Raw genomic sequence first — 19,321 nt, 5'->3', positions numbered from 1 at the left:
TTGAAAAATGCATTATTGGAATGCAACTCTAGGCAATTGGAAGAGAGGACGGATTCACGTAATGAAAGTGGAATTCAGTTTGCCAGATAGGACTAAATGGAGTTTATTTCGGTCGGAAACGATACATGTAATGATATAAAGATGATGATGCGTAATGACCCTATAGTTTCCTTTCTTTCATTACACCTATTCTCTTATAATTGTAATATTTAGGAGAGTAAAGAAGGCAATATTTCTCTTTTAATATTTAGAAAAAAATAATAACAATGTTACATTAAATAGCTATTTATATGAAGAAATTATTTATATTTTCTTACTTTAATAAGCGTAACATTTTAAAAATCAGTAAAATAATAATAATAAATGAACATTTTCCCTCAAATACCTAAAAATTGCATTGAATAAATTGACTTTTTTAAATTATTAAGTTTATTTAAGTACAGTACAATACAAGTAATGAGAAATAATTTATTATTGATGATAAGTATTTATTTATTGATTATAATCATAATTTATTAATAAACTATGATGATATAAGTTTTCCTTCTTGCTGATTCAGGTCAAGTTTCCATCCTCACTTTTTTCTTCTTCATACAAAAATATTCAGCCTTCTTGACAAGTCATTAAACATTCGATTGCTCAAAACATCTAGACTATAACGAAAATAATAAAAATATGCAATTATATAGTTATTACTTCTTTATAAAAAATAGTTTAATTAAGTTATCTTCTAATGATAAATATAGCATCAATCATCGTTTCTATGCGATCAGAATTTGTTACTTAAACAAATTAAAGTATATTTTATTATAAAAGATTGAAATTTAAATAAAATGAATAAGAAATAATAATTATTTATAAAAAAATACATAGCAGTAATAAATTAAACTTTGTTTTTTTTTAATATTTTTAAAAATATATCATTAATAAATTCAATATTTTAGAACAGAGGATGTAATAAATTAATAACCTCAAATTTAATTTTTATATAAAATAGATTAATTAATAATCTAATAGAGAATTATGCGGTTTTTAAAATTATTTCAATTATTAAAGAATTATTATTTTACTTTTATAATTAAAGTTAGTTTAGTTTTTCTTTATCCTACAGTTCGTGTTTACATTTAATCTAAAATATATAATATAAAAAAGCACGTTTCTTTTAAAATATAAATTTTAAGAGTAAGGTTAGGACCTAGTTTAGTGTATAAATTTATTTTATATATTTTTTAACATATAAACCTTGAGCTTATGACACTTCATAAAATAAAATAAAATGATAACATTAAAACAAAATAATACAATTTTTAAAGCAAATGTACTTATTGTTTATTATTTTTTATAAAAAAGTAAACATTTAATTTCTTATTCGAAAACGAAATTGAACTTTCTAATTCATCGTACTATAACCTGACTAGTTATATATTTAGATATATTATTATGTAGTGAATATTTATAATATATTACTTTCTTCTTTTATTAATCAAAAATTGAAATTTTGTAAGTGTAATGGTTAATTAATTCATTAATGAATATTGTTTCATTTAAATAAATGAATATTTGTTACTTAGGAGAAAGAGAGAGGAGTAATATTCAATTTAATAATTAGATTCTTCAGACGATATGACATTGCCATCAACCAGAAGATACAATCGTTTTAATTTAACAATAAAATTTATTTATTAAAATCTACAATTTCTTCCGTTTTTTTAAAAAAAATTATAATATAGCTAATCATTTAAAAAAGCGAATTTATTTAATTAAAAAAGCCAGTAAAAATAAAATTTGTAAAAGTACTTATTGAACTGGATATTGATGAAAAATAACAACAGGATAAATTTAATTTATGAAGAATCTCTATACAATTTTCTTTTGCCTCATTCTTCTAACAATGAAAATAGATCCTGATACAGTATTAGAATTGAGTTACGTCCCGCTAGAGTATAGTTTACAACATTAAGAGAAAATTAATGAAGACATTTAGCGATAAACTTGTCTCCCTCATTTAATCATGACTCGTCTGCTATTCAAGTTCATTGTCCAATTGATTGGCTGTTGAAAAGCTCCAACATTCAATTGGTTATTCATTTATGTAACTGCTACAACAAATTTACATCAGTAATAAATGTTAATGAAGTCTCCATTCCTTTACTGTTAATCAGATACAAACTATCTAAAAGTATCTGAAAGATCAAAATAAAGTTCCGAAAATACCTTAAGAAATTAAAATAATAAATTAATTAAAAAATTATTTTTGCAATTATAAATCTAGATTATGGTATTAGCTGTTCTGTAAGAATAATTGTGATAAAAAATAAGAAAATGAATTAAAGCTTATCTAGAAAGTCTGTAGAATCAATTTATTATGAGTAGTATACTTATCGACAATTGAATTGGCAGAAGGGTTGTAATGTCTTCTAACTTATGATATGATAAGCATTAATACTGTATTTAAATCACGCTAAGTATGATTAGTCTGTGCCTATTAAATTCTCTTCGTGAGAAACTTCTAACATTAAATGAGGAAGATTCACGCGTTGTATTAACATAACAAGCTGATAGTTTCAAAAGATTAAATGAAGAATGGAAACGATTATGTTTGAAAATGAATTATGAGCAGAAAATTCGAATTCTACTTGCAGATTATTAATTCTAATACTTGCTTTAATTTTATAATCTTTGCCTGGATTAATCATAGTGATAACTAGGAGACACACATTAAATAATGTTAATAATGATTTAATCTGATTAAATTTAATGTATTTTACAAAATATATATACTAAAACAAAGTTATAAATTATTATCCCCTTTTTATAAGTATGTGTTTTATTAGAATAAAACATAAAAAAAAGTTTTTCTAAAATAAAAAATTAAAACTTTGAATGAGTTCTTTAATATCTTATTTTATAACTTTGAAATATTTCAAGGAATGTTACGTTACACATCATAACGATATGGATTTAACATCGAGAAACATAATTTACATCTTCTCTTATGTTAGTTTAGAACATAATTTTAATAGTTACCAAGTTATAAATACATCTTGGTATTAATTTCTACCATGTATATATTTATAAGCTATGTGTAAACATCATTTATCTATATTAATAAAAAAGACAGGAATTTTCAGGAATTACACGATTCGTTTAATATCGGAAAGAAAATAAAAACAAAATATTTTCATATTAAGGCAAGATATAAAAATAAAAATGGCTAAAATTATTTTTAAAAGTATTTCATATGTAAATATTTGCTTAAGGTAACATTTTTATCTAAACATAAAAAACTTTTCGAATAGGTTATATTATGCAGAAAATATCGGTTTTGAATAATGTTTATTTCTATGAACCTGTTTGCAAAACTGTTCTACATAACTTTAATTAAAACATGTGTAGCCAAGCATAAAGTCAATTAGATTTCATTTGAAATTGAAATTTTCTTCAAATTAAAATGAGTTGGGAAAATATCCGGTTTCCGTAATTTTTTAAAATTATTTAACTAAATTTCTTCTATATAAAATGTCATCAAAATGATAAAAAAGCACAGCTCATATGTTATAGAGTTTTAATGATAATTTCTCATTAAATATTCTATTGCAGGGTTAATTATTTGTTTTCCGACAGAAAGAGAAGCGACACGAGTTCAATAAATAAAATAGTCTTTTTACAATTGTTTTGATACTGACAAACAAATCAAAGTGTCACCATCACTAACAATAAACACATGGAAAAGTCTTAAATCAATATAGCAGCTTCTACGTGTTGCAGTTACAAAGTTAAGAATAACACAGATATATACGGTATATACAAAGGAAAAAAATATATACATTTTTAACAAAATATCTTAAAATAAATTATTTTTAAACGTGAATGAGTTAGGAAAAGTTAGATTACCGTTACTCTAAGCCGTTGTAAATGTCTAAATCCGATATAATAACAATAACAATGTTTATGTAAAATTATCATATGCTGGTCTACATAATTATTGTAGGCTATCTCTCATAATCCACAACCGAATTTACCTCACTCCTACATCGAAAATTGAACAACTAATTAATCTTATTTACTTAACTCACTTAATGTTAGCAAGCAAGCAACATCATTGACTTGAATGCTCAATGCAGGTGAGGTAATTAATTAGAACCATTTGTGACGAAGCATTTCATAGAAAATGTAATGAGTTGTAACTAGAGTAATTTAGTCGATTACAACCTGTAGACCGTAACTAGACAGGAAGGTATGTTTACTAAGATAAGAGAATTTAATCTGTTGAACATGTTTCAACAGCAGTGAAGCGATCAAGCTAGCGAAGCACCCAAGAAGTTATATAGAATTATCGTCAGATGACAGATTTGGGAGGTGTCGATAGCCACAGCTAGATGGGATTTTCTTCCAAAGAACGTGCTAGCCAGAGATAATTACACGCTGTTCGATTATTGAATGCCAGACGAGCTCTAATGGATTATTTATCGACAGAGTATAAATTTCTTTCTCAGTTACGATCTAACAGATAAAGTTACAATGAAAATAATCGATATGGTGATAACTAGTTTCCACGTTATAATATATTGTAAAATAGATTTTAAAAATTAAAAATCTATAGAAGTATTTAAACTTCTACTGTATGAAGAGTATTTTAATATATTATAAATTAAAATTTTATCTTTATATAAAATTTTTTTAAATATATTTTTAAATAAAAAACTAAAGATAGAAATATGAAAAAAATAATATAATATTTTTTGTTTGTATGACATTCTTATTGCTGTTTGTTTATTTTTTTTTAGTTTTTCTATTTTTAATATAGAAAATTTTATTTTTTATATATTTTGACTATTTTACTGTTGAATTTTATTTATTTATTTTTGCATAAAAATATTTTTATATAAACATTCTGTTTTATGTAGCTTCGGTTGTTTAATTTTTATATCATTTATGGATGTTATTTTTATTTGTTTACTGTTGGTAATTATTACTTGAAATTTTTATTTTTTTGTACTGTACATATATTCTTTTCTTTATATATATATACCTACATACATAAATGTTTTTTCTTCTTTTATTTATAAGTTGTAGTTTGTTTTTTGTTGAGTTTCTTTTATATTTTATTATATTATGTTTATTTTACTTTAATATTGCTATTTTATTTTCCTTTCTTTTACTATAATCAACATTTCTGCGCTAAAATTTGAAAAATAAACTGTAGACCTATAAATTTTCACTGTCGTTCCTTCGTTTGTCTGTCTGTCTGACTTTCCTTAATCTCAAGAACGGTGATAGATATATGAACTATGAGAAAAGATATGGAAACCTTAAGGGCGATTAATTATAATGAACTTTCAATGCAAACCGAAAATTACGTCATTTCAATTTAAATAACTTCTCCTGAAAGGTGTTAGATAGATAACTGGAAAGATTGTATTGTTATAGGAAAAGTGTGGTGTACAGGAAAAAGCCAGTACTAATTTGAGGTGGAAAGCATATATCTTAAATGAAATAAATTTAAAAAATATTATTAAAAATTTCAACCCGGCATTGTGACGATGTCACAATAAATAATTGATCGTTTTCTTTCGTTTTTGTTGTTGTATATTTATTATTATATATGTTCATGTTCCTAGTATCTTATGGAGATAATATCGAATGGGTAACATTAGGATTAAATTTGTGCATTAATGTTTGATAGATAAATCTAAAAAGACGTAAACACACATGTACAAAATAAAAATATATTCTTGAGATAAAAATAATGTTTTATCTATCTATGTTTTATATTTAATTTTAGGTTAAGCAGAGATATAAGCAACTCTGCTCTTCCTTGAATACGCTTACATACTTCTTTATCTTTTGTTGTTTATTTTGCTTTTTATGCTATTATTTACATTTTATCTTATGGATATTTCTTTCTTATATATATTTATCCTTACAGAATTTTACTATTATTGATTATTTTACTAAAACTTCCCTTATGTAAAAGATTAAAGAAGCATTATAGACCTAATATGCAGTAAAAGATTTTAAGGAAAATCTAACGCAAATAATAACATTATTGATGGAAATAAATACATATCAGTTGAAATACTTTTAGAGGATAATGTGTTACGATTCGGCTTAATGTAAAATCCAATACTGGTAATGTCACAAATATGGCTTCCAGAAATAAATACTACATTATCTTCCATCTGGAGATGAAATTTGTTAAAATAAAATATTCTGAATGTTATAAGAAGAAATATTTGTTGAATTATATAATGAATAATTCAAAATAATATCAAATGCTATTAATACCGAAACAGAACACGTAATATTAAAAAAGAAAGTAAATAGCGGTAATGATTTTTGGAATTTTTCAATGTAATAATATTATTAAAAAAATTTAATTTATTTATTTGACCAAAAAAGCATAAAATTGCAGAAAGAAAAATAACTTAATTTTAATTATATATATTAATCAAGTGGAAAAGTTTATAAATTTTTTAATTTCGTTTAAGATTTAATTATTATAACACGAAGAATAGTTTTCGTAGTAATTAAACGAAGATATCATTTGAATTAAATTGAATTTTTATACGTAAAATAATAACTAAAATTAATAAATTTTATTTATTAATAAATTCATAAATGTAAAAAAGTAAATTTAAAAAAATAAATAAATTTCAATCGAATAAAATCTAGAAGTATAAATACAATCTGATTATTAGAAGTATTGTTTTTATTATTATAAAACATAGAAAAAATGGATTTTTAGGCTTTTTGAAAGAAATAAATTGTTTATTTTTATAAATTCAATTATTAAAATAAATTGCATTTTTCAAAATATCGAGTTTGGGAATTTCAAATTTCTACAGCGTGTTCGAATTCTTAAGAACATACCAGTAAATAATGTAAAATGTTATTTAGAAACAGTATCTTATTTTAAAAATTATTTTTATTCTTGATTTAATATTAGCGTATTATTAAAACAGTAATCTTCAAAAGCTAGTGTTTGAGTAATGCTGCAATTTTCTGATTGGTGCCAATTTGAAAGATTAATAATTAAAATAAGACGATTTGAACATTGATTCATAACGATTTTGTATGATAATGTTCCCTTATAGGATTTCAACATAATCTCAGTTGCAAAATAAAATTAAATTTGACCTTAAGTTTTTATACTCAAGGTCAAATTCTTTTACAGATTGAAGTGAAATATCAATAAGTTTCTGCACGTTAATGGAGAGGTGTCATGCAAATAAATGGAAAATATTTTATTTGAATTTTAAAAAATTTAAATAAAATTTTATTCTTGTTTGCGTGCATGATATATGCCATGTATCATTTATTTCACTTTAATATAATAAAATAGAATGGCAGCTGTTAGAAAATTTCATATTGATAAAATTCAAATATTGAATATGTATATATATATATATATATATATACTTTGCGTTAAGTAAATGCATAGTCAAGATATTCAATATTAAAATATTCAATAAATGTTTTATCAAAAATATATCACGGCGTATTTTTGAATTTATGAACGTTTCTAAATTTTTTTTTTATATATTTAAACAAATTCGATACAAATTTTTATTGATATGTAAGAAGATATAACTTTGAATGTAATTACTAAAGTTATCGTTACCTTTTTTCTTAATTTTATAACTACGAAATAAAAAATTTTCAGTTGTTTATCTATCTTATGTACTCTTTTTCAAAATTAAAATTATTACATGCTTCAAAATGATTTAATTTTTAATATAATAAAAAAAGCAGTTTACCTAAAACAATTATCTAGAAAGTAGTAATCAAAAACATATGTAAGGCTGGACTTAAGTTCATTATTAACCATTAATCACTTTAAGCCCGACCTTTCATAAAAATCTGCTGTTCATTAAAAACTTATATAGTAAACTTAGTACAACTTAGTTTAAATCATGTCGGATTTAAACTGAACGTATCCTTAATTCCAGAATATGAAAATCTCTGATCAAATCTTTAAATCCTTGATTCATTAAAACAAACGTTTCAGAGATAACCTAGACAAATAGTGTTCACTTATTTTCACGCTTCTCTTATTTTTTTAGAGTAATTTTTATTATTATATTCTGCTTAAAAAATTTCTATTCATTACTCTATGCATCTTAAGGTAATAGTGTCAACAATAAAAATTTCAGAAAATCTAATATTTTTTTATGATTTTCTAAATAGCTTTCTTGCTCAGGATAACAGAACTACTTATATTTATGCCTCATTTCATATATAAGTGGGTATACATGTACCGTAATTTGCAAAGTTACTAAGAGCTTAATATTATGGACACATTCTTACCTTAGAAAATTTAAAATAAAATTTTTTGTATATGTTTTTTACTACCGTTTTGAAGTGTTTTTCTTTTGTGTTCAGTTTCAGTATATATTGGAAGTTATCCTAAAATACACAAAAAATTTCATTTATTTTATTTTGTTTAAATATAGAATATTAAGTAAGCTTAGATTATCATTTAATCAAATTTTAATAAATTATTAAATTATAATATAATTTTATAGTTTTCTTATAATATGCTAATATTTCAATAAAATAACGTACACATTATATTATTTAACTCTATAATTTTTTTTTCTATTTATATACACAAAAGTTTACTGGTTAAACATGCCTATACATATATATACGCGTGTGTGTAGGCATGTATATTTGTATTGATCTTTTGAACAAAGATCAATTGCTGCTTATCAAGAAAATCAATTGTTGGCGTATATACATATATTATTTATTTATTTCTTATATTGTAAGGTTTTAGGAATTAATACTTCTTTATAATGTATTTTCATTTTATTACATAATGTTTTTTAATTTATTTTATTTTAATTTACACGATACATTAATTTTTTGATTTTAAAATTTAAAATTTATTTATTATAAATGAAATTTTATACTTAATATTAAATTGTTTTAAAATAAATATTTTAATAAGTTACTTTAAATTGTTTTTTATAATATATTATTAAACGAAGCAAATTTTCATAACGGTGATACTTTTCTAGAACCACTTTAAATGCCTATTTAAAATTCGATTGAAATTAAATCAAAAACATCAAGTAAGTTTGTTGGAGTTCTGAAAATATTATATCCAGGTACCGTAATATCTACTATAATTGGAGTAGTAGAAGATCTTAGATCAGCAATATCTGATAAACAATATCTATAAAAACTCGAAATAAAAAATTAAGTTTCTACGAGTCTTTGTCGATCAAGTAAAAAGAAACTTGGACAAATTTTTATTAGTTTATCTATCCAAGTTCCGAAATACAAAGAAAAGAATGTTTCAATATGAACAGCACACAGCCTATTAGTTTCAAGAGGATCTTAATTGTATTAGAAAGAATTGAATTTGAAAATTTTATAAGATACATTGATAAGTAATTGATGAATTTGCTTTCATTTTATGATACTAAATATAAATAAATGTGTTTTTATAAAATTATATAAGAGAATTGATTGCAATTACATTTCGAACTAATAAAGCAACTTAACCTTTAGCCTAATAAATTAATTGTAAATATGATTTAGCATAATATATATTATATATATATATATTATATATATTTCTATTACTTTGAGAGGTTTAAAGAAAAATCGTTTTCAAAGTCGGCAAAAGAAAAATTCTAATGTTTACTTGCCAAAATTTATTTTAGATGCTAAAACAAAATACTGTACTGCTTTCTATAAGAATAGTTTGTCCAATTTCAATTTTACGTGTTATAAATATATTATGAAGCAGACATAACAAGTAAAACATAACAAAACAGAAAGTTAAAGATAAAATATTTAAAATAATTAATTTAAAGTTACGCTTACTGAAATGTGTAAATTATTCTGTAAGTTATTTTTTTAATAGCAAAATATAGTTGAATTATTTATATATTTTTGTTTTTACAAGTTGACAATATCATTTTGCAATAATAGAATGTTGCGAAAAATGTTTATTTTCTTGGAAATCTTGTAAAAGTTTAGGATAACATTTTTAACATTATTTAAATTATTTTTGTTAAATTTCATCTAAAAGAAACCTGATTACGTAAACAACATTTTAAATAAGTTATGGTTTGTCGTTTAAAAAATACCAAATACAGTGAAAACTGCTTAGGCGACCACCTGCATTCGACGGGCACCTGTCAAAACGGGCAAAAATTTCTGGCACGGAATACTTTATACACAGTCTTTGTATAAGTTACCCGTATTAAACGACCACCTGTGTAACGCGACCGCGGGCATCGATTTTTGGTCCGAAACAACATACAACAACTGTAATAAGCGACCACTTCCGCAAATATATCTGGTCTAAATTCTTCTTCGAACCCACTTCGGGATCTTCTCCCACTCTTGAAATTAGATGCAGGTGTTAATGAATTAGTCTAGCAACAAAGGAAATTCATTTCAGATTGTTCGAAATTGTCCGAAAAATAAAAGAAATGCGAAGTGCTGTCGTTAGAAGGTAGTGTTAAAGTTATCAGAGAAAGTGAAAATGTTTTATCACAACGGCAATTAGCGGCGAAGTTTAACTGTGGGAAAACGAAATTTATTTTACTGTAGACCTGCAGTATTTTCCTTAGGGGTATAAAATATTGTTGCCGATACAATTAATCGGCTGATCTCGTCGTTTGATAAAATTTATTTTATTTATTAATTTTTTATACGCTCATATACATTACATGTGCGATAAATAGTTTCTGTATCAACAAACTACCTTATTTCCACGATATTTTTGAAAAATAATATCCAAGTAATTTTCGCACGCAAAATATTCAAAAAAAAAAAAAAACAATAAATGCATTAATGCGAAAATCAGTTTTACAGGCAACCTTTTCTTTTTAATTCCGCCATTGTCATTAGACAATCGCGGAATATAATGAAATCGTATTATGAGAAAAAATAATAAAATCATTTTATTATTAGTTAATAATTTTTCTTGTTGTGCTTAATAAAATATTAAATATTAAAAAATACAGTAATTTTAAAGTTAAAATAAGATTAAACTAACGAAAACCAACCAAAGTGATGGAGAGATACAACGCGCTTGTATATGAATGACGTAATACACGTAACTGAGGAGCTAACGAACAGAACCGAGTTGAATTTATTAAATCGGGAAAAAGAAAGTGTGCATTATAATCGAGAACATGCAAGTATTGCATTAATCTTTAAAATACTGGTATTAAATCTGTCTTATAAAATCACGACGACTTCTGTAAATCGAGTTATCCAATACCAATATAGCTCTATCGTTGAAAAAATTCGTTTATTTTTGCTCACCTCGAGTTTTGCTTAGTAGAAATAGCTAAAACGTGCGCAAAATACGTACGGAAATACGGTATTACAGCGCCACCTGTATTGGACGACCACCTGTCTAAAAGACCACATTTTGAAGGAATCGTGGATGGTCGCCATACACAGGGTTTACTGTATACAGTGAATTTAAGCGTTTAAGCAAATTAAATTTAAAAAATTAAGCAACAGCCGCTTTATTTAATTATGTATGTTTGCATTAATAGTATTAACTTAATATAGAAAATACATAATTATACTGTACTGTACATTATGTAATACTATATAGATTATATGAATGTGTACAAATCAGTAGTGTGTTCGTAACCTTTTGTACTGCTTTTACCTTTTGAATTTTTAAAATGAGCTCTCCTACCCTCATAAAAAATTTGTTTTTATTTAAGGGAATGGTGTCGTTTTCTCACATGTATTTTAACTTAAGGTACAGTGCATCTTAAGCGATGGGAAGGGAAATATTATATGTATCTATTTAGAACAAACTAAGCTAGATCTAATAATATTTAGGTCTAGGTTAGGGATCTGCAATAGAAATATTACATAATTAATTATACATTTTCAATTTGAATTTTTTAAATAAAATATTCATTTTAAAGAATACTCATTTCACGAAGAGAAGAAGACAAGAAAAAGATTTAATGTTTCGATCAAAGAAAACATTTTATCTTCCAGAAAAAGTAACTCTCGGAAATATCTCACCCCAAAAATGATTCCTTGCACCTCAGGTTTAAATAAATTCGAAATATGTATTTTACTTCAAATTAAAAATAAATTAAGTATATTATCAGTTATATTAATTTAATTAACACGTAACTTAATTATTTAATAATTCCAGTAAAAAATTCCTTGATTTAAAATAGTGCAGATGAATTCATACGTCAATGAGAAATCTTACAATAAAAACACATTCATTTTATCTCGATTCTGGATGAGGCTGATTCTATATTTTTCGTTTTTATTGTAAATTAAAATGAATGATATGACATTGTAATAAGAAACATAAATCATAATTTGGTCATTAATAACAATCTGTCATTATTACTGTAATTTTGAATGTAGTTTATAAACAAAGTTAATCGTATCGATTTTTCTTCGTTCATCTGTATAATTGTTAACAATGCCGTATATATGATTTTTACATGTTAACTTTTCTAAATTGTAGCGCTTTCATTCAATATTTTATGTTACTAATTGCTAAAAATATATTGAATGTGGTCGATAAGTAAAAGTAAGCTATAAAGTTTTATTTTTTAGATAAAATAACAATAATAAATGAAGTCTATAACTAAAAATATATAAGGAAATTAAGCATGCACACATAAGCATATATAACGTATATATTTTATTATTATTCTCTATGTGTATGTAAGTTATCAATCATTCTATATGCAATGAGAATAAAAACAATTATAATGTTGCTCAGAAGTAAGAAATAATTCGATCAATGAATAATGCACTGTAGAAGAGAGAATGATACCATTAATAAAGTTTATTCTGATAGATTTTTTAAAATTTCATGACTATATCCAAGAGAAAACAGACTTAAATAGCTGTTCATAAATGGCTTGTAAATTTCCTTATTGTCACCTAACTGACTCTTAGATAAGTTCTTGTATTTTGTCGAAAGAACAGTACTCTTGTCACCACTCAGAAAATTTATTGCATTTCTTGACCATGTATCACTATCTGTCATCATTTTCCTTGCTTTGTCCAACATTTTCTGCGTGAACACTTTCCTATTTGACTTTCTTTATATTATCAAGATCTATATCAGTTTTCAAAGCCTGGAAATTCAATTTAAGGTAGAAAAATTTCAATAATTTTCATTAAGATAAGGAAATGAATGCAGACAGAAAAATAGATGTTTTGAATTGATTGCATATTTTTGTTTTATCGCTTTATTATCTCATCACGTAATAACTAGCAATGCATTTTTACTTGATGTTTCTATCTATTCTACATCAAGTACCACTAGAATATTATATTTCAATAATACAATTATGATTTCTTTTAAAAGAAAAAGCGTGCCATCTCATCTTACAAAATACTGTAAATGAAGAAATAATTCCTGCTTCTCAAATATTGAAAAATGCAGAAAAGCAGAAATTTAGATTTCAATAATTCTTATTAATTTATTTCTCTTACAATGAAATACAGAATTTCTTAGACTTGCCAAAAGCTAAAATACTTTTCAACTGTTCGAGTAGTCATTCGTCAATGTATCTATAGAGTTATGGTAGCTTTTATTATAAAACCGTGACGTTATTTTATTTTTATCCGCTTTTCAACTTATACTCAAAACAATGAAATAAAATTTACTTATAGTTGGCTACATTATAATTAGAGTTAATATTTAAAAGTTTATATAAATTAAAATATAACAATTTTTGTAGATATACAGTAATAAAATTAATAAACATTAAAACGTTCTGTAACATAGCTTATTCTTGCACATTTTTAACATTATTTTTTAACTTTTGAATAAAATTTTAAATTAAAACAATAATAGTAATTTTTAAATATATATAAATTCAAAAATTCAAATAAAAATTTTCAATTTTTTCAGTTTTTACAGCCCATAACTAGAAAATGTGAGTAATAGTTGTTCAAGTTCTGAGATATTTCACAATTTATATTTTCTAAGCTATTTGTATGCTTTAATTCAAAACGTTATTTATGTGAACAGACATTTCATAAACCTTATGCATATTATACATATACTGTATGTTATTCTGATATTTATTGTCTTTCTTCTGAATAACTCTAAATGTAGCTGTTTGTCATTGTTTAGAAAATATATGATATTTGAAACAAGATCTGTAAAAACTGGAATAAGATATATAGCATAAATTGGACAGATTTTTGTCAAAGTGTAGAAGTAAACTACTTAAATTATAATATAAAGATAATAAACAAAACAAAAGTTTCATACAAATTGCTTGAGATTCTTCTTTATGGTATAAAAAAAAATCGTTTTATTATAAGTAATTATTATTTTTTAAAGGGAATTTTTTATAGGAGGATATTTAAAGAAACGTGTATTTTAAACTATAAACTGCTATTATACACACTCATTGCATATTATGATAATTTTGCTGCCATTTTTGTATATAAATCAATAAAAGTATAACTAAAAACTACATCTATATGAAACTATACATCATTCCAAAACATTTGAATTCTGCAGAAAAATATAGAAAAATTTTTACAGGGAAGTTTTTATATAAAAAATTACTAAATTATTTACAAGAATAAACAAATTAAATGAATATAAATTATTACTAACTCCGATTAAGCATACAACGAAAAAAATATATGTAAAACAGAACGTCATAAAAGTTATAAGACTATAAAATTATAATAATAAATAATTAAGGTATGTTTTTTAAATTGTATGATATGATATAAAAAAATATGTCAGTTTAATAAATTTAAAAGTTAAGCATGACCTGGGAGAGGTGACTGGATCTCAAGTCATTCGGAAATGTGGGATTGCATCTCTCCAATAGCCATAAAAATGTATAAATAAAATCAATAAAATAAATAAAAACGGATTTTTTACTACTTAAAAAAAGCAAATTTAATTTATATTACTCATATTTTTCTACTAAAAAAAAAAACAAAGTAAATTCGGGGTCCTGTGTGACCGGGACCACATTCAAGCGGCCTTTCTGGACCCTTTTATCTGGACGTAAATTTAAAACAAAAGAAAAATCGGAAACTAATTCAATAATTTCCCGTGCGAATAGTAAAAAAGTAGAATATATTTAATTTGTGGATTTAGTTATGTAAATTGAAAACATATTTTTATAGTTTTTGTATAAAGTGCGTATTTGGTGAACCTATCAAATTTATCATTTTATGTTTTCCTTCATTCAAATATGTAATTTTTTAGAATATATTTAAGTGCCGTAAATATATTTTTAATGAAATTGAAAATATGATAAGAAAGTTTATTTACTTTTTTAGCAGAATTGATCTATAATAACTTCACACAAGACAATAATGCCTGTTATCAAAAGTTATCATTTGTAAATATGATGACATTATGAAAGAATATTTCATAGAAAGTTTAATTAAATTTAATTAATTTTTATTTATATTTTTACAAAGTTTTGGAAGTAAACTATTAATTTAAAAAAGTAATTAAAGAATAAACTATTCAAGACATTACTAAATAGAAGCAACAGCAGATTAAAAAATTAATAAAGTAAACAATAGAATAATTTGTTTCAATTTAGCCAAAATATACAAAGTAAGTCTAATTATTAATACTCAATTAAACGTTAATAAAGTAGTGAATGGAATGTGTCAAATATTATTAATCTGCTTTATCATTTTAGTAACTAAAAATGTAAAGGGTTTGGGTTTATTCAGAACGTTTCGACGTAAATTATAATTAATCTCCACTTTTACGGTAGAAAGTAAATTTATTTTAATTTTATTTAGCATAAAATTTTATATATATGACATTTAATTATTTTAAAATAATTCGATTTAATGTTTTAACTTTGTCCTTCCAACTGTCCATTTTACCTGTCAATATATATTTAAATCATTTGTCAATAGTGAATTCATTTCTCAATCCGTAGATTAGCAGCTCTTAATTATAAGTCCAATTGTATTAACAAACAATCAACTTTTACAAAATTTTCATTACATATGTAACATTTTTGAATAATTTTGATTATTTTAAACTTCCGAATTAACATATGCAGTTTAATTTAAATTAAATTTGAATGAACATTTGGTTATAATGTAATTTAATTAAAGATTTTGAGGTATTTTCCTCCAAGACAGATAAGAAAAATATTCTTTCTCTATCGAAATTGTATACTTAATTATTGATTATAGCAATTATTTTTCTTGATTATTAAGTTTAAAATGTGTTATTTTCTTATAATTCTTAATTCTAATATTATAACATAAACGTAAAGATTGTTTTTGAAATGATTTATTTCTTGTTTTTCTTTCAATTATTTATAAAGACATAAGACGAATTAAACGTATTTTTATTATCTTTATTATTTACTTCAATGAAAGTTTTATCTGCAGTTAGTTTATTATTTTACTTTATATACGTTCCTAATGCTGTACTACTTTCTGAAATAGATATTTGATCGTTTTTATTCTTTTCCCGAATTGTATTTCTTTGGATTTAGAAAATATAAATTTCATTTCTTTTTCTTCGACTGACAAATACGGTTTTCCGTATCAGCTTCTCTACTCAAATAATTATTATAATTTACATTAATTTTCAAAAGTAAAAAGAAATTTAAAATGAATTTAATTATTAAATTTTCTTTCCTTATTTTTATTGTTGTTAATTATAAATTATTCTAGAAGTTTTAATACATTCTCCTGTTTTATTACAACGAATAATTCTATTATTATTATTATTATTATATTAATGTCTTAGTGATCAGTATCGTTAATTCCGTTAATCTCTAAAATGCTAATATTAATATTGTAGAAATTCAATATTCAAATTTAATTCAAGAATTATATATCTGGTATAAAGTTACTTGAGATAATGCTACAGTAGCCCCCGTTATTCGAATACCGTGTCTTTTCTGTCTTCCAAATATAAAAGAGCTTTAGCCAATAATTTTTAAAAAATTGATAGTCATTGAATTTCTACTGGCAAAGAAATATTGCCTTTTTCCAATCATTGACTTTGAATCATTGTATGAAATATAACCCACAAAATATCAATGTGCATAGAGATTGAAAATAGACAAAACAAGTAGATAGATACATCGGATATATCGTTCATTTGATTTGTCTCCCGACATGAGCGATATAACGAGGAACTACTGTATATTTCTCCTTATTATAACGTTTTAATTAAATAACAATTTTTTTTTACATTTCCACATTTAAAAATAATGAAAATTTTATTATCTATTGAATATGAAAATGTTGACATTTTCCATATTGTAATATCAAATTTCAAGTCTTTAAATTTGTTATGTCTATTTACAAATTTTTCTTTAATTCATATCCTTATAAAAATAATTATCACTTCTCTATTTATGTTCGAAAATCAATTTTTTTAATCTTTTACATTAATCAATACTAAGTTTCTTAGGAAATCTCTTGAATATTTCCCTCGCGAGTTTCTATAAAATCATAAAATTGAATGGGAAGACTATCAAAGTGGAGCAGTTGCTCCTTTAAGACCTCTGAATATACCATAAATATAAAATAGAAAGAAGGGTAAAAAGAATGAAATAGACTTTTAACGTTCGAGTAATAGCAAAAGTATAAATAAAAACATCATAAGAGAGAAAAGAAGTAGCAAAAAAAGAAAGCAACATCATAATAGGTTAGAAATGGCTCGATGCTGTTGTATTCTAGAATCTAGTTACTATTATTATATCTAATAGTAAAATAAGTATTCTTCGATGATAAATTTAACATAACCTTTTTGATAGCTCGTAAAAAAATTAATATTTTGTGTAAAATTCAATATATATTTAAAGTATTCGAATATATTCATATTGAAATCTTTTAACACTATATTCAATTGAAGACTTTAAAAAATATTTAATGCATATCTATTAGCTTTTATGCGAAAATAATTAAAATTTTAAAAGATGTCGTATTTTCATGTCATTTTTAGTTAAAATATTATTGTAAATATATGTAAATTTAAATACATTTTCCATTTCATATGATTACTTAAAAATTCTATCAACATGAAATCGTTGACACATCTTGTCAAGGAAATCACTCAAGTGTAATTGACGGAGCTACATTAGTATTATCCATCGGTATCTTTCATGCAGTATGTTGTTAACGTCTGCTAATAATTGTTAACATAATCTATCAATATATCTAAAAGACCTGTTAGATGTGTATATATATATAGTTTGAAACATATTAAAAATGACAAAAATGGAATGAATTAATGTAAAATTTTATCAAAAAGTCCGTCAGAAAAGATCGTTAACTTTAATGAAGTAATATTATTCTAGGATAAATGAAAATTACTATATAAAGGAATAATTAGCACAAGAATATTTAAAAGCGTAGCCAATTTTGATGATATATTCCACTTCGAGCACTTATATCTAGTTGTAGGGTATCAGATGTTTATGATGCAGGTATTATATGCCGTACTAGTTAATGAGAATACGGAAGTGCCCCAGGAAGTCATAATCACCATCAATTATAAATCAGTCTAGCACTCAAACTGTAAATGTCATCGTGAAGTATTGTATATACACTCCCTTGTTGGCCAAGAATATGATTAAACAATAGGAGCAAACAACGTGATTTAATTATATCAAAGTAATTGTTACTATAGAGAAGAATCGTAACTCATTCATACGTTTAACAATCATAAAATCTGATTGTTAATGATTCCTTTCGTATAAAATTTTCTTTTATCGTCATCAATAATTTAACATTAATATAATTACTTAGAGTAATTTGATATGAACTTATGCAATATAAATTGCTTCATACGATTTTTCATTAAACAAATCAATGTAGAAACATGCTGTATGTAAATAATTGTTTAACGGCTTATTTTATAACAAAGTAATGAAAGAATTTAAAATATTTATAAAAGAAAAATCGACGCGTAGATTAATTAATTATTTTATTTGATTTATTCGAAGACAATTTCTGTTCGTCAAGAGATAAAAAAAAAAGTTAATTAATACGTAGTCGATGCTCTCTCCAAACATGAAAGCAACACAGTTTAGTCATTTATTATAAGTACAATATATCTGAACTTAGTCTGGAAAGAATCCTCGAAGAATTTCAATTTTATTTTAGCCCAAAGATATTTCTTTTTTTCTTTTCACATTTCTGAATTTTGGATTAAATCGTATTTGTCAGCAATGAAGAAATAATCTCTTATATATATATATATATTTACCAAGGCAATTTTTCGAAAATAGTACATGTTTTTTCCAATGTAATAATATGTTTACAGAATAAATATAAATCGATATAAACTTTACATTTAAATTGCACATTTTAT

At 23.9% G+C, this 19,321-nt stretch overlaps 1 protein-coding gene and 1 long non-coding RNA gene across 2 annotated transcripts in view; one reads left to right on the top strand and one right to left on the bottom strand.

The window, feature by feature from the left end:
• Window positions 1–19,321, top strand: part of LOC136985463 (cell adhesion molecule Dscam1-like) — a 148,910-nt gene that overhangs the window by 5,912 nt on the left and 123,677 nt on the right. The gene's annotated exons all lie outside the window — the stretch shown is intronic.
• LOC136985503 (uncharacterized) lies at window positions 556–18,585 on the bottom strand. Its single transcript, XR_010882348.1, has 3 exons — window positions 18,322–18,585; window positions 8,311–8,409; window positions 556–653 (listed from the first exon to the last, which is right to left on the bottom strand). It is a non-coding gene; the product is annotated as an uncharacterized lncRNA (long non-coding RNA).

The sequence above is a fragment of the Centruroides vittatus genome, unplaced genomic scaffold (assembly GCF_030686945.1).
Source record: "Centruroides vittatus isolate TY-2023 unplaced genomic scaffold, ASM3068694v2 contig_970, whole genome shotgun sequence".
Taxonomy (NCBI): Eukaryota; Metazoa; Arthropoda; class Arachnida; order Scorpiones; family Buthidae; genus Centruroides; species Centruroides vittatus.
The sequence above is the reverse complement of the archived record's forward strand: the minus strand, read 5'-3'. Positions and strand labels throughout refer to the sequence as shown.